The sequence below is a fragment of the Cygnus atratus genome, chromosome 1, assembly GCF_013377495.2.
Source record: "Cygnus atratus isolate AKBS03 ecotype Queensland, Australia chromosome 1, CAtr_DNAZoo_HiC_assembly, whole genome shotgun sequence".
Classification (NCBI taxonomy): Eukaryota; Metazoa; Chordata; class Aves; order Anseriformes; family Anatidae; genus Cygnus; species Cygnus atratus.
In genome coordinates, this window is record NC_066362.1 from 29,473,085 (window position 1) to 29,497,484 (window position 24,400).

The following is a 24,400-nucleotide window of genomic DNA, read 5'->3' on the forward strand; positions in this document are numbered from 1 at the left end:
CCTGAAATTCGAGTTCTGAATCTCCAGTGCCATCTGGTAACTTTCAACTGGTTAAAGGTTGACATTATTCTGGAATCAAATGAACGAGTAAAGCAACACATCTGAATGGCTGAGAACTTGAAAAGTCCTGAAAGCATTTCCCTGAAAGTGACAGAATGTTCTTTTCTGTCTCCTGTCATCCATGAGACAGAAGAGATAATGTGAGGAATCCAGGAAACATTTGAAAGTTACAGAAGTAATAAGTAGAAAGTTATAGCAAATATGAGGTGAAATAGCTTTGTTTGGCAGTCCTTCAGGAACAGGCTTTTAGGGTTGATCAAGACTTGCATTACAAGCAGTAAGGAAAATACTCTGAAGGCCATAAAAATGTTTGGCTTGAAAACTGGGTTTCAGTTTCATTGGTTAATAAAGGTCTGTCTTGGAACAAAACAATGAAAAATTATTGAGATGAGCTCTCTTTACAGTCAGGATGTCTAATTCCTTTTAATGTCCTTGTGGTTTATACAGCCATATGGACATAGAAAACTCATTTTCACCAACCTAAACTTTTAATGAAAGGTGCAGAATCTACTCTAGGTAGGGACATAGACACTTAGTTACAAAAATCTATCATTACCTTGAAAGAATACTGGAAGACTGCAATTTCATATTGATGAAGATAAAGTGAAGCTTGTTTTTTGGTTATTGTCAGGTAGGGATCTGTGCCCGGCCAAAAAGATTTCACAACAGGTTGAGCAGGTTGTGTTAACAGTAGCTTGGTCTGTTATCTTTTTTTTTTTTTTTTTTTGTCAAGAGAATTCCTGTTTTGAATATTTTTGAATGTATTTCCAGGAGGATTGTGTGTGCTTTATCATAGCTATAATAAATAAGACATTATCTAGGATATTTTGGATATAAGCAATTCTTACTTGATATTTGCAGATCAAAATATTAACAATTACCTAAGCTCAGCTAATAAGCACTTATATTTGTTTTTTTTATCTTAGGATGAACAATATTATTATAATGCTGTGTGCTTGCCAAAATGATAACCTAGGAAATGCTTAGTTGAAGAAGTCTCTATGACTTTCATTTGTTCCTCTTCCTGTTTTTCCTTGCTACCTCCTGGGTTTTATTAATTTCAGGCACTGCTATAAGACTTTGTGACTGTGTGTCAGAGAAGAAAGAATTACATTCTGTTCAAGCAGAAAGGCTCCTGATGATGTCCCCAAATACTTCTTCCTTATATGTGGAATCAATTTCTAGAGCTGTTAAGGAAAGAGGGGCAACATGTCTCTTCTCTGAAGTAGTTTACAGAACACACAGTCCTACAGCAACCCAATAACTCTTTTTTGAATTGAAAGGTTTGATTTGATTTATTTTGCTTTCCTTTGCAGATAAAATAGTAGATTGTGTACAAATGTGATCCCTGAAAGATAAACCTGTACATTCTAATGAAAAATATTTCTGCTTAATTTGCTCAATTGTGAAATACCATATATTTCAAGCAGTTTCTAAGGTTTGACATGATTAGCCTTCAGTAGTTTGGTAATTAGTTTAAGCAGATTGTTTTGGAATGGGCTCATTCCTGCTACTGATTCAATCATATTTTGTTACAAAAGTTCACTCTCAAACTATTTTTCAACACAATTTTAATTGCTTTCTTTTTTTTTTTTTAAAAAAAAAAAAAGATAGTTAAGAAGCATGAAACTGCAAATTTGTCTCACTGAGAAAAATGCTTAATTCCAGAGGCTGCACATACTAGTTTGATATTGTAAAGTTTGTGTTCTGCTTCTGCATGTTATAGAAAGAATGTTGTAGGGTTAGGCGGATTGTATAGATAGGTAACAGAGAAATGCAGGTAATTACCAGGAAACATCCTTCCACTGTAACAGTTGTTATAGTACAGTCTTTATTAAATATCCTTTGTTATGTTCAAAATTATTATCATCAGATTTTCTGTCTGATGTGACAATACTAATGGGAGCACTGACAATGCCTGAAATACCACATGCATTTCTTCATAAAATAGACGTCAGATAAAGTCGAAGAGATTGGCCATAGGAAAGGAGGATCCATATAGAGTGTTCAGCAGTTAGGACATGTTATAATCCAGGTAAGGTTAATTGTGGTCTCATTTAATTTTGTAACTGGAAAACATTCAGAATAGTTATTGATGAGAAATCAATTTAAGGTAGCTCCATCCATATCTCCCAGCCTTGCACATATTGATTTGGGAGATGCTGATATGTAGCATTCACAGTCTTCTTGTCAGTCAGTTTCATAGTTTAAATGAATAGTATTTGGTAAGAAGAGTTATCATACTCTTCGTCATGGCTATGACTATTTTGTTGTTTTGTTTCAGTTTGGTCATCTTAGACGCTGCTTAGCTTTGTAAAATAGCTTTGGAATTATAAGGAATTTGCTGATTTCCTTCTTAATACCTACGATTCTGAGCGCAAAAGCACAATTTAAACTGGTAATATAGTACCAAAATAAAGCTTTGTTTTTTTATGAAAACTATAGGTGCAAACAGTCATAACTCAGCTTTTCTCTGCTAGAGACAGAGAGGAGAGTAAGATGAGGGGAAAAGAGAATCTCTTTTTTTTCTTTCTGGTTTTGTCTTTCTCTTGCTCACCATCTTTGGAAGTTAACTGAGTTAGAAGTAAAAATGAATAGATTTTAACTTGATTCTACTACTACTCTACTAGATGAATAGCAGAACTTCACTGAAAAAAAAACATTTATTTTATATATCCTTTGAGGACTCTTTTTTTTTTTTTTTTTCCTCAGTCTGAGGGCTTGTTTTGCTCAGGCTGAAGCTATCTGTGTAATGGATGTTTGGAGACCCATGTGGCAAGATTAGACTTCTCAATCCTTTTTATGCCCAAAAGAGGCAAGTGAAAACAGCAATTATCATGCCATCAGCCTCCTACCAGACCTCAGCTTTCATCACGCATAATTTGAAAGATCTCAAATTGTAGTCAAAGCTCTATGTTTCTTTAGGTTATCAGTGTTTCCTGCTTTCTGCAGCGTGCTGTCATGTGTTCACTTACCAGTTCTGGATAATGGATTTTAACAGAAAATGATTAATTGATAAGTTCGACTGCTCCATTCAAAAATCGCATGAAAACAGGTTATGACTTCTAAATATTTTTTGCAATACTTTTTGCATATAAGCAATTTGAATTAATACAATAGTTGTTGTTTGATATTCTAAGTTTACTGTTTAATCTGTGTAACTTTAATCTTTGTAATGCATTCTGTTGGAGTGACTCTGTAAATGAATGACTCACTTTTCCAAAAATTATTTCTTATAAACTGTGTTGAATCCAAACCATAATTTCCTTTGCAGCTGAAGAATTGCAATAATAGACCCCAAATTTATTTTGAACAGCTTTTTATGTGAATATGGTTTTATTCATAGAAACAAGTTTAAGAAGAAAAAAAGAATGTATTTGTGAATAAATATATTTATTATAAATTTATTTTTCTTATAAATAATTATATGTGTGAAAATATATGTGAATATTGTTCTAAGATATGATGCAGAAATTCTCAGTCACCTTGCATTATTTCCTCCTATATTTAACTTCCTATGTGATACACATAGGTTCTAAAAATGCTACAAATACTTGTGAACTGTTTCCTGATTATTTTTTTTTTTTTTTACATACAAGGAACTTGCAGAGTGGTCCAGTGCACAGTGTTTTTTTCTGCTGAGAGGTGCTTTTTATGCCACTCAGAAAAGTCTATTATTTCCTAAGGGCTCAATTGTGTCTGGTTAGGCATAGATTACAGAATAAAGTGGTGATGAGCTGCATTTTCTAAGATAACCACATGGACCTAGAGTGTCTCTGGAGATTAGACTTATACAGAGTCATGCAAAACTTTACTGAGATAACCACATTGGCTTAGAATACCACCGGAGGTTAGTCTTGCACAGAGTTGTAAACAACTTTTCCTATCTTCTTGCAATGGTTCGTCAATGCTGTAGAAATGGTGGATCAAATTCCCTATCTGAGGACAGGAACTGAAATTTGGGGTTCTCAAATCTTTGTTTCCATGATACAAGAAGCAAAAATCACAAGGCACTGTTTTTCGTATAAGCAATAAGATTTTGACAGAGTTCTAATCACAATCAGGTTAAGTTAGTATCAGTTTGCTTCCATTGTTATAAATAAAAATGAAATATTATTAAACCAAAACATACTATAATAAATAAGCTACAGTTTAAGATACCAGAACAGGATGTTTCATTGATAAGAATAGAAAAGTATTGCACAGATAAATCCTCTGGAACGGTCATTATACACACCAAATTATTGCTCACTTGCTTTTTAATAGCATGTCTATGGCCTTGACATTTAATCAGAGCAAGAATGGCATTTATTGAATCTCATTCAATAAGTCACCAATTAAAATTATTTTTTTAAGGCCAATAAAATGCAAAATGCTTTTTATTTTTATTTTATTACTTTATGTGGTTTTGTTTTCCCTTGAAAACATGTTTGGAAACTTTAACCATAAAGTGTTGTTCCCCTGCATTTCATATATTTATTTTATCTGTTTATCTATCTGTACAAATACAAGAGAAAACACTGGCAGGATTTTGTTTAAAAATAAGGAGAACAATTTCTAGATGTATATACCACTAAAAAGGGTATTAGTTTCTTCTGAAGGAGTACTTGGATCAGATATTAAGTTTATATAAGAAATAAAGTAAGTAATATATGAAGAGCTAGAACTGACTTGAAAGCGTTCATGCAGATAGAACGCACAACATACAACCTCTGTGCTGTCATGGATGGTTTTACATATCTATACCAAGTGTGTCTAAATGTAATAAAATATTTATAAATTCTCATTAATTGATGGAGGATTTGATACACTCAAATAGAAGTGTAGAAATTTTCTAGTAGTTTGACTCTAGTTTTACTTGTTTAAGAGATATGTAGATTATGGTTTATTGGTATTTACATCCTTGGTAATTGTTTTGCTTTTCAATATAAAGAACTAGGCTGCATACATGCATAACATATTAGAAATGCCATTAAGCAAATGAATGTGAATTAACGTTTTGCCTCTTTATGCTATGCAAAACACAAATTTTCCCCAATTAATTTACAATTGATTGCTCTATATTGTGCCCCAAGGGAATAGAAAAAAAAGTCTGTTTCTATGTTCCCCACTATTCTGTTTTTGTAGTTTGATTAGACTAAGCATCAAAAGAATAAATTACGCATTACTAAAGGTAAATGATTTTAATTGCAAGAATCTAATCACTTCTATGTGTGTGTATTCTGGACTAGGATAACATTGCACCTGAATTTATTGTGTTTATTTATCTGTGATATATTTTTAAAGCACATGTATCTAAAGGGAGGCGTGTGTTTTCAGCATTTGGACTGCCCAGTGTACGTAGGTATATGTGGTCTGTATGAAACAAATGTGTTGATCTTTGTCCAGTTCACCAATGTAAGCTTGCATTAATATCTGAAGTACCTGTAGCTTGCATTCTTGCCAAAGCATAAATACATATTTAGCCTCTGTTAGTTTACCTTCTCAATCTAAGAGTTTCCTGCGCTGCTCAACCCGTTCAGAACTTCTGACCTGTTCATGACTTCTGCAACACTGTTGTTTTTCTTGTCAATCTAATCCCAAAATTCAGTTTTAGCCAATGCCATCCTTCGTATGTTTTACAAAAGTCTCCTTTTGTGAAAATATAACTGGGCTTCTTTATACTTCTTTTTGTTCCTCAGCTTCTAAGGTGCATGGTGATATAGAAGAAATCAGAAGAGACAAACAAAATAGGCAGAGCAGCATTTACTTGTTAGACCTTGTGAAAATAGCTGTCAGGAAGAATATTCAAACATACAAATGCTTATTTAAATCCAAAGTTTTTAATTTTTGATTATTCTGTTTCAAGTACAAATTTAGAAATATTTTTATTATCTGAATTGACACAGTCATGTATTTTGGATGACGAATCAGTATTTAAGCAAGCTTTTTCCTGTATTTTATCCCAAAGTCCCATCCAGAAAAAAATGAACTGGGAGATGGGACAAAAAGCTTAAGATTATTGGCTTGACTTACGGAACTGAGGCAGGACTCATAGTTTATATTGACTGCACAGAAAAAGGCCTGTGTCCAGGACCTGGGCTGTAGACCTCAGGTGGCCTCTTTCCAGCCTTCAAAATGCAGAAGAATGACAGAATTCTCCTTAATGTGTGCTCATTAATGGCTGGCTTCAGATGGCTCCCTTTTAAGCATGCTGGTAGTTTTGTATTATTATTCTGAGGCATCTCTCCATAAATTATATAGCACCTAAGCATATAACAGAGTTCACTTCATTTAGGCGGGGAGGGCAGATAATTAAAGATTACCTGTGAAATGTTTTAATTCTTACTTTGAACTAAACCTTAACCCCTGACAGGTGATGGGAGTTGGAGATCTACCTTCTGATTATTCTTTGGAAGATGGCATCTCCTACATCATTAAATGAAAGTTTTACTCATTTGGTATATGGCATAGAAATACACTAGAGCTGTAATAAAAAGAGAATGTGGGAAACATCTGTCAGATTGGGCAGAATATGAATCCTTCCTCACACAATGCTTAATCTTTGCTTCCCATTTACACATAAAGCAATAAAGAAAATGAGACTGCAAAAAGATAAATGCAAAATATATAGCTTTTCCTTCTTTGATATGTCTTCTTGAAACTTTGGGGAAAACCGTGTATGTGTTGTGACGCTTAGTTCCCAGTTCTCTGTGGCGTTGAGACATCCTGATAAAAGTGAACAGTATTATTCTTTTATAGACTGCTCTGTATCTCAGAAATAAATGGAGTAACATGTGGCAGTTGCCAGGGTAACAATTTTTTTTCATTATGCAGAAAAAAGTCCAAGAATAAAACACGTGTAAAATGGCAGTGTGGAAAACAGTGTCATATCCAGCCTCATATACTTAATTTGCTTTTTATGGTTTTCCTCCATAGTATTTACATAACAATGAATTAGATCTGTTTCAGCTTTTACCTTGAATTTCTCTGTACTCCTGTATTTTGCCTGGCTGAGGGAGTAATTTAAGCATTCAGCTTAAACTGTTTTTTGCCCTGTCAAACTATCTATACTTACTGTCAATAAGATATAGCTGGGAGTAGTGTAAGCGATGATGATGTTCTCTGGGTGTGATTATCAGGTCGTGTAAGCAGAAATGAAATCTAATTTTAAAACTTGTTTCATTCACTTAAATGTGAGTTGTAATCGGTCAAATTCCATTAAGCATCTATCTTGAATATGAGTATCAGTGGAGAGCCAGAAGGCATTTAGAAAGCTGAGATTTTGCTGCTCACTGAGGAGCCCGGTTTAGGGCCTGAACAGAAGTTCTTATTAAGGGAAACTTTCTTGTGCTTGTTTTGAAACGTGTTTGGTAATGAATTCCGTGAGTTGTTGCATAATGAGAAAAGCATCGTTGTAAGAGGAAATAATTGTATCATTAACATTTAGATTTGAACTACATGCAAATACTTAACCCCATTAATGGCAACAAGCAGGCTTTGTCAGGCATCTTTGTAAAGACCATAGCTAAGAAATAGTTAATGGCACTATGTTGGTATTATTTTGGTGAAACACTTGGTGCTTCTAAAACTTCATTGCATTTTACACTTCTGAATTTAGAGTATACTCATGTTGGGATATTGGTTTAGTAACTTGATATAATACCAGTGATTAATATAAACAATATAATTTAATTTTTGCAGGAGTACTTTCCATAAAAAAACATTATGAAAGTGTAGCTTTTACTCATTGTAAAGAACAGAGTTGCAAATTATCTACACAGATAATGTATTCTCTTATAAGAAAAATACTTTAAGGGCTTCCCGACCCTCCCTCTAATCCTAGTACCAAATAAATCTCATTACAATGATTTTATGTATGTTCATACCTTCAAACTGAAAAAGCTGTCTTATATAGTCGATAACACCAGATCAAATTCTGGAATTTGGTGTTGAAGCTAATTTCTGCCCTGTTTTACATGTAGTATAATAGCATTGTTCTAGTTCATCATCATTTGCACATTCCTGTCTTTTTTTTAGAGCTTAGGACTAAAAATGGTGTTCATTTAACCATCTATATGAGTGTTCTCTAAATTTTCAGTGACTCTAATTGACCAGTTCATGTTTCTTAAATTACTCTGGCAGAAGTAATTACTGGGTGGATCTTGATATTGGAGATAACTCTGAGAAAATCAGCACAAATAATAACTCTAAACAGGCAAGATTTCTCAGCAGAATCCCTTCTTGTGAAACTTGTTGCAGGTTTATATCATGTAAAGAGTGAAACAGATTAAATATATTCACTACATGAAATAAAATACCACTCTAGGAACTGAAAGCTGAAGTTTAGAGCTTAACATGAAGTGGTTATTATGTTAATTCTTGTTCACAATTGTTAATGCTGTATTTTCAAGACTGTCTATAAATCTGTAGTATATTCAGCATCATATTTGTGGAATACACTGAACACCTGGCTGAGCAGAAATACATGGGTCACAGACTAAGGTGGTAAAGCTCCAGGGAATTGTTCTCCCCTACGAGAAAATGGATATTTTCTGTTACCTGAATAAACATTGTGTTATTTTAACAATTTAAAACAAAATAGGAGGGCATTTAAAGAATTGTTTTTGTATCTGTTGGGATATGATCAAGGTACCCTTGTCTTGATGGTTAACAACAAAGCAAATATTGCCTCATGTTTAATCAGTTTTATTTTCTTTGTAGCTGTGAGCAGTCTATCAGACTGTCCACCTTCTCAAAATTTTCAGTTCCATACCACTGGATGAGATACCGAACTCAAAGCGTGTAGAGATTAGCAACGTTCCTTCCACCTCTGGTAGCATCTTAATTACTCTCATCCAATGCAGTCATACTGAGCCATCTAAGCAGACTCCGATGAAGACAGTGATACTGTAAATTGTCACCCATGTCAGCAAAGTAGCAAGCCCCTCTACTGAAAACATCATAACACCATAGGATACTTCAGGTTGGAAGGGACCTCAGCAAATTTGTAGTCTGACTTCCTGCTCAAAGCAGGGTCTGCTTTTATGTCAGATCAGCTCATGGAAGGTAAAGTTTTATATATGTATATATATATATATATTGTATAAACCTTTTATCAACTTTTAATAGAATTGTAGAATGGCTTGGGTTGGAAGGGACCTTAAAGATCATCTAGTTCCAACCCCACTGACATAGGGGAGTCTTCTTTTTCTTCTTATTTTTTGTAGTGTTTTCTCTGTCTTTCTGCTATTGCTAGCATTGATATAATGACATACCAACACAAGACATTTTTGGGATAACTGATATGTAAAACATTTAAAACAAGGACTACAGAAGTTTAATCCACATCCACCCTAAGTAAATGGGAAGATTTCTCATGCTTTCTGTGAACTTCTGGTAAGCATCTGAAACTGTCAACGCAGTGATGAAAAGTAACACTTGAAAAACAGAAAGTTTAAGATTTTTTTAACACGTAAAAGAGCAAGGTCTTGTTTTTCTGTTGTAAACTTAAATACCTGTGTTGGTGTAACTCCACTGATGGAGCTCTACTTTAGTTCAGCTGAGAGGATGACCAAGGACCTTAAACACACTTGAGAATTTGGACAATGTATGGGGAATTTAATCTTTCAGCAATTAAATCTTTGAAATTTCATGTAATTTTACTTCTTTATTCTATTTATGGTTTTACTGTTACATGATACCTGGAGAAGGTAATATTTAAATGCTTTAAAAAGGCAGCAGGATCTGGATTGCAATGAGAAGCCTCTGAAGACAGTTGCAGCACTGACAATCAAAATTAAAACAACAATAATAATCCACCTTTATTACAGGAAGTTCTTTTATGTAAGTACCTAAATATAAATTAAAAAAAAACCTTTCTCTGACTTCCACTTTCAAAACCCTCAAGGCAAATACAGTTATAAGAAAAATCGTTCTATTCTATTTGAATCAATATTTTTCCAATGAAATCACATATTTTTTATTGGTGTACTGTACTATATAAATAATACAATCCTTTTAGAGCAGCTTCTAAATCTAACTGTTGAACAGCATAAGTAATAGATGTAGAAGTGGGAAATGAAACCTAATCATAGAAGCTATATAGCTATATAGTATAAAAGCTGTAAGTATTATAGTTTCTATCCTTAAAATGCACTATTGTAATTAATTCTGGAAATGGAGACATTAAAATGGGCCTATTTCTTTAAAATACCTTAAAAAATGGTAAAAAAAAAAAAAAAAAAGACTATCTTTTCTCTATAATGTCAGTGACATCTGGGCTAGCAGCTTGAGAGCACAGGTCAAATTATGTAAAAAGAAACAATTCTGTTATTTTCATTTGCTTTAAGATTTTATTGCCCAGTGTGACAATAATGATCATGGATAGAATAACAGAATTACTGAGATGTGCTAACTATAGGTGAATGGAGCATTCTATAAGTAATAGGCAAACATTAATGTCTGTGTTAGACATCTTTTTGATAGGCTGGAGAGGATGGATTTATGCAGCAAACATGCAAAGATCTGAGTATCTGAATATCTCAATATGAACATTTATTTTCTGAGGGATCAAACTTATTAATGGACAAGAGGAAGGTACATGAGGCTAGAATGGAACTGGAGAAGATAGGACACAAATCATGAACAGTTTGGAAGAAAAATCTTAGTTGCAAGTTATCTGTTAAGACAAAACAATAAAGAGCAAAAGCTTTATTGGAAGTCCCTCCTTTGAATGATTGAGAAGTTGAACTCATACCCCTGTCATTAATAGCAGTAAGAGTACTTCTTTGATGTCCATGCTGCTTGAACAAATCTTTGTACTTTCATCATACATTTGCTAATTAGCCATAGACCTCCCCATCCCCCCCAAGTAAATTGATTATGGCAGTTCTAAAAACTGCCTAATCTTATTCTGCTTACTCCCAGGTAATAAACTGACAATTTAAGCACTGATGTTCTTCATGGAAAAATGCCTAACTACAGTCGAGTGAGATATGAAATAGGGGGACCATATGTTTCCATTTTGGAACATCAATTTACTTTCCATGAGTTACATTTCAAAGTAAGGTTTGTCTTAAATATTGAAAAGGCCTGCTTCTCCTTATCAAGACTGATGATATGCCATTTGTTGTTTCTGAGTATTCCTGTTTCATCACACAGGCAAAACAAAATGTACAGTAGTTGCAAAATGTTTGCCGTAATTCTGCTTAATTAAACTTCATTTGACCCAAAGTCAAGAATTCAGCTTGTTTCCAGGGTCTCTCAGTGTGGTGCTCAAAAAACTACCTAGCCAACTTTTCTATGGGATACGGACTGATTCCAAAGTTGGTTTTGTTTTGTTTTGTTTTGTTTTTGGAGCTGGCGAAGTAGATTCCTTTTCATCTGAAATCCTGGTTTTCAGAAAGTTTTGGATCTCCATCTAGGTGTTTTAGATATAGAGGCTGTGCCATAATATGTATAATAATGAGGATTATTCTAAAAAAACAAGAAAAGGTCTCAAGGATCTTTTACTTTGTGGCATTAGCAGAAGTGATCCAACATGATGAATTTCATGTTTCTGGATAGAAACATGATGGAAGCACCAAAAAGCAAAGAGAAAAAGCTTTTACAAATCCCTTCTGCATCTGTTGACATCGATGGGAATTTTGCCATTTACCACAAATGGAAGTAAAATTACACTCAAAGATAGCAATTCTGAGGACCATCTGTGAAAGGTTTCTGGATTGTTCTATCTAGTATGGAAATTTTAATGGTAACAGTTTCATTTGTGTGTTTTTAGCAGATAGGTCTCTTATAATTACTTTTACACATAACTCTGTTAAAACAATGTTAATGGGAAAGTAGAAACAAACACAATTAGCAAAAAATCAAGAAAGAATAAAAGATAACAATTTCAGTTGAGGCTCCCACGATGGTTTTGATCCAGCCTGCTTTTACTGAGGTATTTGTATGGAACAGAAATCAGCAGCAATATACAGTATCACCAGATTTAGAGGTACATAAGAGGGCAATTTATGTTTTAGTATCTTTGGGTAATGGCACAAAATTATAGCTAACGTGAGTTTTTAACCAGATTTTCTTTGGCCTATATCTTAAAGTTGTTTTACCATGCTCTAAAGGCATGGAAGTGTCTATACCAGCATGGACACAAACACACTAGCTCTCCTGACTGCTGCTGAAATGGAGCAGTGGTGAGGCTGTGGTAGGCTTTGTTCTGAACCCTGGATTATTGAAAGCAAGTTTAGGTTTTATTTTACCAGTAACAACACTGAAATATTCAGGAAAGTTCATCCTATTAAAATTAGGCTATGCACTAATATCTAAGGGGATTGCTTCTTATCTGAGTGTGCATCAAGTTTGTATGGTGTATGTCCAAATACTATGTACAATACTATGTACAATACGTACAAATACTATGTACAATAACGTACAATATGTACGTTACTTTTGGGCCTGTGGAAGTGAAAAAAGTAGGGCCAGTGCTGTGCAGTACCTCAGATTCATGGGCTGTTCTTTCTGCTCAAGAAAAATAGTCCAGCAGCTTATCTGCTGCTCTTGAAGAGCAGTATACTTTTCCATATGTGTTTTGGGAGTTCAGAGTCTAACCCTAGAATAATATGCTGAATATCCTTTTTGTCCTGTATTGCACAATAAAAATGGAATGACCGAAAACGTGTGTTTGTCTGACAGAGTGTTGATGACTACATAGCAAAGCAACATTCAAGAGGGTATGTTACCTGAATTATAGGTGCTGGGTGAAATTGCTGTTCAGACAACCATTTCTAGCTTTACAGATGATTATATTTGCAATTACCTAATTTTGTCTTCTCTCACCTCATAATGATACCTCTGTAAACTGACATAATAGGCATTAATCTTTTCCTTTCTCTCACGTGCTGTAGTGTTTTAGCATTGTGTTTGTGCTTACCAGTAAGTAACTGGCCAAAAAAATTAAAATGGAGTGAACAATGAAATTACTGGATTCCAGGAGAGTGTCATAAAACAGCTACTGTACAGCCTCAGCTGTCTTTTTTCAAAGTTAATATGGCGTATCCATTGTAAAAAGAAATAGATATGTGAAAAGGTGTAGTACACTGAATGTATCCAGGATAAACTTAGAGTTTTATGCTTCAAGAGTAACCTAAATAAATAGCTGTGCTTTGTTATAAACTGGTATTAAATGGGAGTTATGCAGATAACATCCCTCAAGCTACACTTGGGTAATGAAATTACTTGGCTGTAATTCTATTTTTCATACTGAAAGACTTTTTCTGTTGGTTTAGAACTTGCTAAGGGGAAACAGCATATTTAATAAACCCATTGTACTGTTTCTGAAACACTTTTGCACTTGGGAGGGAGGAAGAATTTTTGAAAGACTACCTGATTTCTGTATGGGACGTGTGAAATGGCAGTTTCATGTGGTGTGGTGGGTTTGGAGGGGTTGTCATGGTGGGGAAGAGGTTTTTCTGTGAGGCGCGGCCCCGCATGAGTCTTGGCTGGAGTGGGCTCTCCTGTCTCTCTGCTCGTCTGGCCAGCAACATGGAGCTAGCTGGGGTGGAAAACTCAGCAGGTAATTCTGCACTTTGGTAGAAACATGGGGAATTAGCTCACTGTTAAGTGGCGTCTGCAATTGCTGATGCTTGACATGACCTCAAGAGATAGCTGCTTTCCAGAGGGGAGAGGAAGTTCAGGGGCTTGAAAGAATGTGGCCACAGGAATGAGCTTAGGGTGAAGAAAATGAATAAATGTCTCTAGTAGATTTACTGCTACCGTGACACTGACTAAAATGTTTGAGAAAAGTCTCTGTTTACGCATAAAAATTATCCCTCTCAGGATGAACAATTTTATTAGGACTTCAGGTACAGAATAAATCACATAAATATGATATAAACAGTGGCATGAATATATATCTGTTTTCAGCAGAGATGTGGTATTATGCAGCAGAACGAGGAGACATTTGTGTTTATCCTTATTCAGGGAACAAGTTAAACATTTGCAGTTATTTAAGTGCCTCCCAAGTCAGGGGTATATTTCTTTGTTTGTCTTTAGTATGGATGACTTTGCATTTTAGCACCAGGATGACAAAGCCAATCTGATTGTCAGCTGGGGTTTCCTTGAACATCTCAACACCACTCTAGAAGAGCCCTGGCAATTTCTGACCTTTGTGTTGCCATTACACTGCCTTTGTAAAGACTATTAGGGGACTCATCTTCTTTTCCCCAGGATGATGGCTATGTTGTGATGATTTAAAAAATGTCTTAGTGCACATCTTTGCTCTTCATTGTGTGTTCTATTACCTGGTGATAATTCTGGATTATTGTTCTGTAATTTATTCAACAGGCAATTTCTGAAATTGTCTGATCCCTAGGCAGAGAATTGTATAAACAATCATTTTTTTATTTTTTTTTTTCCAATACCGGTAACTAAAAAATAGCCAGGGAAATTTTTGTGGAGTTAAACTTAAGACAGGTATTTTTACCTTTCTTCTACCACATGTTTTAGACTTTGGAGTATTTCCTTGCAGAGTGTTATTTGCATGACAAGAACCCTCTCGTAAAAGATTCTTGGGGTAATTCTAATAATCAGTAGATACTTTGAAAAAAAATAAATAAAATCCCTATAGCATTTCACTCAGCTTTGCAGTATTTGCCTCTAAGTACAGGAAAGGGAACTGCTAAATGATTTCTTTTGTGCCAGTGTTGTCAAAAATCATTTCCCAGTTTGACTAGAATTGTGGGAGTTGAGAGCAGAAAAGAGGTAAAAAATCGTTTCTGTTCTAAATCGGAGGTCAGTAGAGTTAAGCTACCATTAAATTTGGGGCAGATATTTTAATGAATTCCATAAATACAGCAGATGAATAGAAATAATGGGAGTACAGAGATCTTATTTCCTTTGAATTATAGCATTACTGCTTGTGGCCAAGCAGTTACAGCAAATAGGCTGGCTGAAAGTTTTATAGAGACAAATCTTTGGTGAAGAAGAAATATTTCCAAATGAATGATAATCATTTCAAGAATGCAATGTATAAATCTGTGTTTATGAAATTAAGCTTTCCATTCATTTTAATGTCCGTGCAATTTGTGCTTTGCAACAAACCAGTAAACAGGTTTGGGAATGCTAGGGGTGAGAGCCCATCTGTAGCTTGTTCTTCCAAACACTTTGTAAATTAAAGCCAAGAAATCATAAAATAGAAGTAAATGAGCATGACAAATATAATCCTATTTATAAAATGATATATAATTTTCCATGTATGACTACAGCATGTTACAGCATGTCTTCATTGTGAAAAGAAAATGTGCACATGTTGACTCTCTTTATTCCTTTACTATTCAATTTATTATGGTAGATTTATTATATAGTACCATCTTCCATGTTAGTACCATCTTCCATGTATAAAAATAGGAAATCCTGTCAGAATAGGGTAGTCAGATCAAGTGAAATTGTGAAAGTAGTTTGTGTTTTGCCCTCATGAAAGTGCTCTTTCTCAGGAGGTGGCATACTCAGCTACTCCAAAAGAGCCCAGTGTGGAAGGACTTTATTGACATCCATAGTGTCAATATGCATTCCTCTGGTGCAGATGAGTACAGCTCCATGGGCTGTGCTAATGAAACTTCATCAGTTCAGGTCAGCTGAGGATAGGAATTTCTTTTGGTGACATTGATGACATCATACATAGATTTGTTGTGGTGATATCGATGGCGTCATTTTTAGATTTTGTGTATAACACTGAGGTTCATACTGTTTGTTTCAATAAAGTTTTTGGCATCAAGAGCATTAAGAAATGTTCTTGTGAACAGTGTTTCACAAGAATGGCATTTAACAGTTTGTGGATTGGTCAGTTGATTAAGTAAAAGGTAGGGTAATTTTGTTTTACAGTTACATTACAGTTTTAATGAGAAGTATTGATTTTCTATTAATACTAATGTGCTTAATGACCTTTTTAATGACATCTGTCACTACTGTTTCTTCTCAAATTCTACTGACATTTTCCCTTCAAAAAAAAAAAAAAAAGGGAAAGGAAAGGGTTTTAATTGTTTATTGTATTTTTAGAATGAAAATTACTGTTCTTTTTGAGGTAATATGGGGGCTTAAATACATGGACGGGGGTGTTAAAAAAAAAGAAGAAATTAATGTTTTAGAAGTTACACATTTTTGGACAAATCTACTTTGGGAAAAAGTTGCTTGAGTGCTATGTGTCCAACAAGTTTTTCACTGTCAGATTTTGCTTGTTGTTGTTATGTTGAATGTCGAATGTTGTTTGTCGAATTTCAGGTGGAAGGGTTTGCTAAGATATTTTTTGGCCTCGTCTCTCTCAAGACTTTTACTTCTTTTCCTCCAGCTTTTAATGGATAGGATATAATGGAAGGATATATGAGTAAACTGAAACATTGATGTACCGTAACTTACAGAATACATATTTCTACAGTTCAAAAAATGCTTGATATAGAGTTTGCCTTAAAAACCTGCTTATGTTCTTCTACTGTGTCAGCTGCCCAAAATCTGGCTATTAAACACCAGCCGTTTAAAGATATAGTTGTTCTCACCAAGTAGCAAAGCTTTTTTTTTTTTTTTTTTTTTTTCTTCTGCAGAGTAAATATTAACAGAATAAAGATTAGGGGGTAAGAGTCACAGAAAGTGGCTACAACAGTGCTAAATAGTTTGCTCTCACTTGCAAACACTTAATTTTGTCCTCTAGTGTCAGGGGATGAGTGATCACAAGTGACTTGCAGGAATTATTTTCATAAGCTGCTTTTCTTCATCAGTTGACAAAGATTATACGTGATATTTATGATCTGCATTTTAGGTAGCAATGTTGCCTAGCTGATCTGCTCTAACCCTGGTGCAAAAGGGGAATGCTCCCCTACCTGTGGTACTCCAGACGGGCGTGCTGTGATGTCATGCCGGAGCACACCGCCCCGAAAGGCGGTACGGCGGAGTTGCCATAACAACATCAGCCAGTCATTGTCTGACACTACAATGTTATCGCAGGAGCTTTTAGGGAGTATTAACCAAAATAGTCACCAAACATTTGGGCTGGTGCGCTAGTTAAGAATGCGTGTGCTGTGTGCTCAGACGGTGCATGTGCAGCGTGTTTTCTCTGTACGTGCATGGTTGGGATGGCCAAATTTTTCTGAAACACTTTGGCTTATCTATATAATATCTTAAAGCAGTGCATTAGAGTAGCAAAAATCAGTGCACATTAGTGTGAAGTTACCCACAGTTACTTAATTTTTACATTAAAAACCAGTGAGACTTAAATCAGAAAAGCTGAGCATGTACCATGATATATAATAGAAAAAGTTTCATCTGAGTAGTCCTTTGCATATACCATGAAGAGATCAGAATCAGGCTTTATCTCCTTTTTGCATGCTATGTTCTGTAAAAACACAACCCAGTAGCTTGAAATTCTTGTTTTAACAATGAAAATGCACATGTAATGTGGGTGGAAAAGGGATATTTAATGAATTGAGCCTGAGACTGTGGTTCACATAATAAAATAAACCAGCTTGCTTTAAACAGATTTCATACAATCTCTGAAATAGGGGAAGCAAGCTTGCCAATAGCAGGAGCTAATGCTTCAATACCTTTCATTCTGTACTCTGAAAAGGAAACCTCTTCTTAAGCTCATTCATTTTCCAGAGGGAAAATCGAATGCTGTGGCATATTGTCAGAGCTGCTTTATTGTCACCATTTACAAAGGTCACCTGAATTAATTGACTTCTTACCACACATATTGTTAAGCTACCCGTTCCCTGACATTTATGGAAAGGTGGCAGGCTTACAGGCATTGGCTATCTGTTGATGTTTCACGATGTTTGTTTTTCAAAACACAGTAACTCTAAAATTGCAAGTAAATAATTGCATTGCTGCGAAGGAACAGATTCTTTATGATGTTCTCTAAGGTGTACAGAGAGGGGGTTGGTGGTGGTGGGGAGAAGTAGAAGAAATAATCTAAATACTGAGCTGTTTTTAATGCAGGCACAGTATTCTAAAAAGCAAACAGGAACATGCAGGACTATTTAGGTTGTAATTTTTCACTTTGAAGCACACAGCAGATAGCTAACCTGTCTTTTCCACAGCATAAACTAAAATCTCTCTGACTTTCACTGGTGCATGAATCACAGATCCATGCTGATGGACTTTACTGAATATGTTTTCATCTGAAGGCATACTAGGATACAGTTATACTGCATGAAAGAAATGACATACACATGAGGCAACAGTATTGCTAGCATGGAATTTTATGTTGATTAAAATAGTGAATAATTACTGTCTTTTTCTTCTGGCCCCCTCCCCCCAGCATTTACTGCCCCCTTGGTCTCCTTGTGTTGGGCTCTTGTCTTTCTGAACAGCAGTGCTGGGCAAAAACTCAAACTAGACATGTGAAAACAAAGGCATGGAAAGCAAAGACAAACACTTTTGAACCTTCCTATACTAAAAGAGGCGAAGCTTTTATAGTGATGGATTTGAACAAGCAGTCTCCTTATATGAAAATACACTTTGGAGACACCCTGCTGTGATCCTGTTAATTACCAAAGAAGATGAGAACTCTTCTGCTTAATGTGATCCTTTTACCTAACGCGTCTGTTCCAGCTGCATCAGTAATCAGACATTCACACTGTCCCTTCTGACTGGAAAGGGGATATTTTTAAGCGAAGTCATTTGCCACAATCCTTAAGATGTAACCTGGCAGAAATTCAATAACTGTTTGTGATATGCTCATTCAGCCCTGCCGCTCAGTGGGTTTTAGGTCCTGACATAAACAGCATTTCCCTTAATCCTTCCACTGGCGAGAAGAAAGGAGGCTGTCCTGTGTCTTGTTTTATTGGTTTCAAAACACAGAGCAACTGTGTAATTTGATTTTGCATCTGAAACATCAGGGGGAACGTTCTCCCTTTATAATTTTCTTCCCTTTGATGTTCTTTCAAGCTAACAAATGCACGAATCTGATACTCTCACAAGCATATTTAGGTTATCTCTGGCACAAAAAGCAAATTGCATTTGCATTTCCGTTCTGAAAGTAAAACGTGAAAATGCGCTAATAAAATAACTTTGCAAAAAGAAGAAAGGAGAAAGAGTTTACATGTTAAAATAAAAGGAGAAAAAGGAAAATACAGAGGAACTTACCCTACAATAAGAGTAGTTTCAGAGCTGGAGGAGTTCTTGCATCTCGGTAATTTTGATTCCTTAGTTCAGGCAACCACATACTTGTATTAAAGCCAGAGTCTGAGCAGACGTGCATACGTGTGGGTGTACGTCTAATGGTATATAATACAAAGATGTATCTATCGATATCCTACAGCATGAGAGCCTCTCGGTGCTGCCAGCTGAGATCCCTTACGTTTGCCAGGGCGCTGTTGCTGCCTGGCTGGCTGAGGCTCGCAATCCAGTGGGGGGAGAGTGGGAGAGGGAAGAGCTGCTCGCTAGCTCTTATTTCTCCTTGTTTCCATGGTGGTTAGCGGTGCGTCGTCCACCCTCCCGGCTGTCACACTGACATGGTGCTGCCTGCTCAGCGGTCATTAATAACCGAGCCCCTTCCACTCCCCAGAGAGGAGCCAATGCCTCGGCGTGCCCGGCTGCGGCGTAGGACGCGCGGCTGCGCCAGGCTGGTTGGCCACGGGAAGCTGTCTGTTACGTGACACGGCTCCCCGGGTACGGATGCACGAAGCTTGCCTTCGCACGCTTCCAGAGATCTCTTCCGATTCGTGGGAGTTGCAGGGCACGCTTTGTGTTTTCGCAGAACGGCTCGGGAAGCTTACATTCCTTATTATTTATTTTTTTTAAGGGTACATAAGCATATGAGGATGTTATCTGTGTTTGGCACAACTGATCAGAGATCGCTGAAGTTCTGCAGAGGTTACTGCAATTCAGGGGATGCTGTCTGCTGAACCATTCAGGAAAAATGCCCCCATCCGCCCTGTCATTTTGCTGCCTTCTTTTTTTTTTTTTTTTTTTTTTTTTTTTTTTTTAGTTTAAGAAAGTCAAGGATTTTTCATACTCCCCCTTTCCCAAATCTTATAAAATATTAAATTTTATTGCATATGTTTATCAACAGAAAGTAAGAGCAATGATATACCTTTCTGAGAAATAAAAATTGAGAATAAACCAGGGAAAGGGTCACTGAAGTAAAATCACTTTCTTTTAATCTCTGTCTCCTTCTTGGCCATCCAATTATATAAACAAAGGGCTACACAGATTTTACCTTTCCTTCCTCCCTTCTCCCTTCCTTCTTCCCTTCCTTTTCCTTTCTCTCTTCTTTGTGTCATATTCTTTGGTGAAGATTTTTTCCTTTTTTTTTTTTTTTTTTTTCCTCTGTGAGCAAAGGGCATACAACCTGTGGAGGTTTCAGACATTGTAAAGTAATTCACTTTTTTTTTGTGTGTGTGTGTTTAAGGGAAGTCTACACTGAAATTTATTATCCCTTCTAGATATACAAAACAATATAGATGCTGTTAGGAGAAGCTTTTTCATTGTATATAGTGTTTTATGTGAAGGAAATTACTTTGTAATGGCAGATGAACAAAAGGGAAATACATAGAGTTGGTTATCAACAGGTCAGAACTAAGTGTTGGCTGCCTTGCATGCATTCAGCACTCCAGCCCTGAGTGGGTCCGGCCACCCTCTAGTGGAGCACAGTGAAATGTGGTTCTCATTTCATGTCTGCTGTGTTTGAAGAAAGAAAGCCTCGTGGTCCTCTCTAACAGTGTGAAAATTTTCTGAAGGTTAGCAAACAGCGTAAATTTATGTACTTTTTGCAACAGCAGTAGCACCAGATTTCTCCTATAAAATGGTTACTGTTTTATGAATGCTATGTATCGTTTTGATTCACTTGGACTCTGGGATCGTGGACTGCATTAGTTTTGTTTTTATTTTGTAAGAAAATGATTTTACACTTCACAAAATCACTTATTATGAAAAGTGAATTAAGGTACTGCCAAATTCTTCAATAAATTTCTGTTTGTTTTAATTGGTTAGGGGAAATTTTGCAAAACCAATCCTGACTGATTCACCAGTACTTGAATTGTTGTGGCTGTAATTAAAGCAGCTTTTTTTCCCTTCTCCATCAAATTTTTGAGTCCTGCAATTAGAATAAGTACAGAGAGCAACTTTTAAAAATCTGTAAAGATGTGTGCAGTTCAGGTTTCATCCATGCAACTGAGCATATATGAAATAATGGCATTTAAGTGAGAGGCTGAATATACATGCAATACTCCAGGGTGGGAGGAAGGCCGTGTGGCCCTTCCATTTTTTCCCTTTCTGTTATTATAGCCATTGGTTATTTTTTTTTTAATTTAATTTAATTTAATTTATTTTTATTTTTATTTTATTTTATTTTTATTTTTATTTACCACCCAGAAGGTGGTTCAAAGCACCTCTGATAGTATTTTAATGTTCACCACCATGAGCTGCAAATGTGAACTATGGTAAACTTCCCAAAGTGAACCTATGAGCCTTCCCTGCTGCCTGTTTCCTATGGGACAGCACTCAGGATGTGTTAAGGAAGCACACCCAAAAGCCAGAAAAATAAGGCCGCTTGCCAAGCTAGCCCCCATAGGAAAATGGAAATTCTGCCTGATCCCAGCCATGTGGGTAGTTGCACCTGGCCCAGGACAAAAGATATAAACCCTTGCTCTAGCTATTAGGCATTGGGTGGCCTGGGGGGTGAGAAGTTAAAAGAAAAAAGAAGAGATTTTCAAAATCTGGCCCAAATGAAAAATAGGAAAAGGTTAAAGCCAACAAAGTACTGCTACTTCTCTGATCTCATCCAGTGGAGAAATGAAGATCTGGAGAAAAGGGAGTAGGTAGGGACTGCTGTTGTTCAGTGTAAAGGTTTAGTTAAGTTTAGTAAAAGTTAGTAAAAACTTAAGTTTTTGCCCCTAACCTCACATACTCACTGTCATTCATGTAAAAATCTGGCCTTCTAGTTAGCATGAGACTCATGTAAAAACATATTCAGTGATTTGACATGTGAACTTAAGATTATACAAGTGTTTCATTTTGGTTGATTGGTATGGACTGTGTAATTAGAAGGCTAAATAATTAAATCAGCTAAAGTATACTTGCATAAAGAAAGTGAGTTCTTATGATAGACTATATATGCAATTAAAATACCTCCTTGATAGGCGTACATTTTCATATTAGTTAAAATGTTATTATATCATAATAGAGTTCTGATTCATAAAAAATGAAATAACTGAATTTTTTTAATTAGCTGATGCTAAGGAATACATTTATTTGAACTGTCTGCAGGTGAAAAATACCTTTTATAACAATACAGTCATGATGATTAAGGTTCATTAAGTTATTTTCCTGTTGATTTCACCATGATGCATGGTGGTTTTAAAATAGCAGTGTAATCTATTTCACCAGAATTATATATACAGCTTATTTGGTTACAGGATAGAAAAAAAAAAATCTCAAACTGATAGAGAGATGATGAAAGTAATGTGTGCTAGCTCCAGGTATTTATTCTGCACACATTTTATCTGATTACTGGGTCCACATGAAAATAAACTAAGTATTTATTTAAACATTTAGTATGATGAATAAAATCCTTAGTTATTAAAATACAGTGGTTCTATGCATGCATTCTTCTTAAAATTGAAAGGGGATTTCAGAACTTTTGTCATTAGGGTGAAAGGTGAAGCATCTCTGGGCTTTAATATCCTGTAGGCTCCCTGTGGGTCAGGCAATTAGCAGAGACCATTTCTGGTATTCTTAGGCTCTGAGTACACAGCTGTGTTTAGAATGCAGCAAGTGCTGTTAAAAAGTGAAATAAATACTATGCAGTTAAATGGAAAAAAAAAAAAAAAAAGCCCAACCACTACAAATATTTGACTTAAATTCCAGGGTGAAACACTTTATACTACAATTAGCAATTAAAAAATTCTTCTCAAGTGCTTATCCACACAGATTACGTTCACATGTAAAAAAGCAGACACATTTTGAGTAGCTTTATCAATTATGAATACGTGTGCCACTTTCTTGCTTTCTGAGGCACCACAGTGACAGGCAAGAGGGGTGAGTGGCGACTCTTTGCACTTCACTCTCCCTTCCTGTAGCCTGTAGTGTAGAAGAGGAAGGAGCTGAGGTTTGAGAGGAACGCTCACCAGTTCTGCAAAGCATTCCCTTCACGTATCTTCCGTGTCAGGGGTGGGGTGGTCTTCTGTTCTGAATGAATGTCAGAATTGCTCAGATTCAAGAAAATCTATCTTGTGACTTAATCAATTAACTTATTAATTGACTTATTAATTATAGGCACTTGTCAGGCATGATTTGCCTGGAAGAGGAAAAAGTGCCATCGCTTCCTGTAACCCCGTTCTAGCAGCATTTTCAGTGCTGCTTACGCAGTGTCATTAACCTGACACTGTCGGGCACTTCTAGATATTATGGCAACTAACTGTTGACATTTTCCTAAGGGCTATGCTTCCATACAGACAAGTAGTAACTTTTATTAATGTGTCTCCCTCTGCGATTGAACCATTTTTTCAAGGCACAAGTAAAAGCAACATTTCTAGTTCTAGTTCTTTGTCTTTTTTGAAGATGAAAGGCTTGTTGCCAACAATGAGTTCAAGTTTCTGAATGCAGTTGTACTTCATAATGGAAAGTGTTGTGCTTGCCTTACTTAACCTGCTGCCGACTCTGTTTTACCAGATCTCAGAGTTAGTGTTGATAGGATAGAGATAAAGCAGATGGAAACAAATCTAGGCCGTGAACCTGTAAAGAATTTCATATAAGGAAAAGTTCACATCTCCACAAAGCACCAGATACTTCATTAAAAGCTATGCAAGTAGAAGGTGCTGTATGACTTGGCAAAATCTGGAACTGAGTAGTAATAGGAGCTGAATAGTACAGGCAAATTCAATCATGTGTGATGTGGATGGATGAAAGCAGTGGTGATGAGCTGACGGTTATCTTGGTGATCAAGTGGATTTTGCATATTCCAGCAAACTTGCCTATTCATGTAGCAACTGTGCTCGATGAAACAGAAAGGATAAGATCCCAGGCAAGAACTATAGTCTAATTCTTCATTATAGGTCCCAGTGCTCTAGTCAGCCTTCCTCAGGAATAGTCTGAGATCCAGAAAGTCTTAATGTGTATTATTTATTACTGGTACCTACCAGGTCTGACTTGGAGGGATATTAGAGTTCTTCTCGTTTTTATCCCTGGCTCTATTTTAATAGGCAAGAATCTCTGGCGTAGCAGCATCCACCAAAGGCTGGGAATGAGTCACACGTAGCAACCACAACCTCGCTATGCCGCGTGGGAATCTTAATGAAGATGGAGTAGTGAAAAGCAGCCAGAGAATTCTTATGTGCAGCTGGATTAGGTAGGTGAAATATGAGACCTGTAAAGA

At 36.0% G+C, this 24,400-nt stretch overlaps 2 protein-coding genes across 5 annotated transcripts in view; one reads left to right on the forward strand and one right to left on the reverse strand.

Moving 5' to 3' along the window:
* LRRN3 (leucine rich repeat neuronal 3) overlaps nt 1–19,683 on the reverse strand; it is a 33,317-nt gene extending 13,634 nt beyond the window's left edge. Inside the window, exon 1 of one of the 2 annotated variants that reach the window (XM_035544186.2) lies at nt 19,171–19,683. The gene's annotated coding sequence lies outside the window, so the exon portion shown is untranslated. Of the gene's footprint in view, nt 1–5,540; nt 5,678–19,170 lie in introns of those variants that run through there. The other variant, XM_035544187.2, reaches the window with a different exon arrangement.
* Nucleotides 1–24,400, forward strand: part of IMMP2L (inner mitochondrial membrane peptidase subunit 2) — a 467,825-nt gene that overhangs the window by 213,629 nt on the left and 229,796 nt on the right. The gene's annotated exons all lie outside the window — the stretch shown is intronic.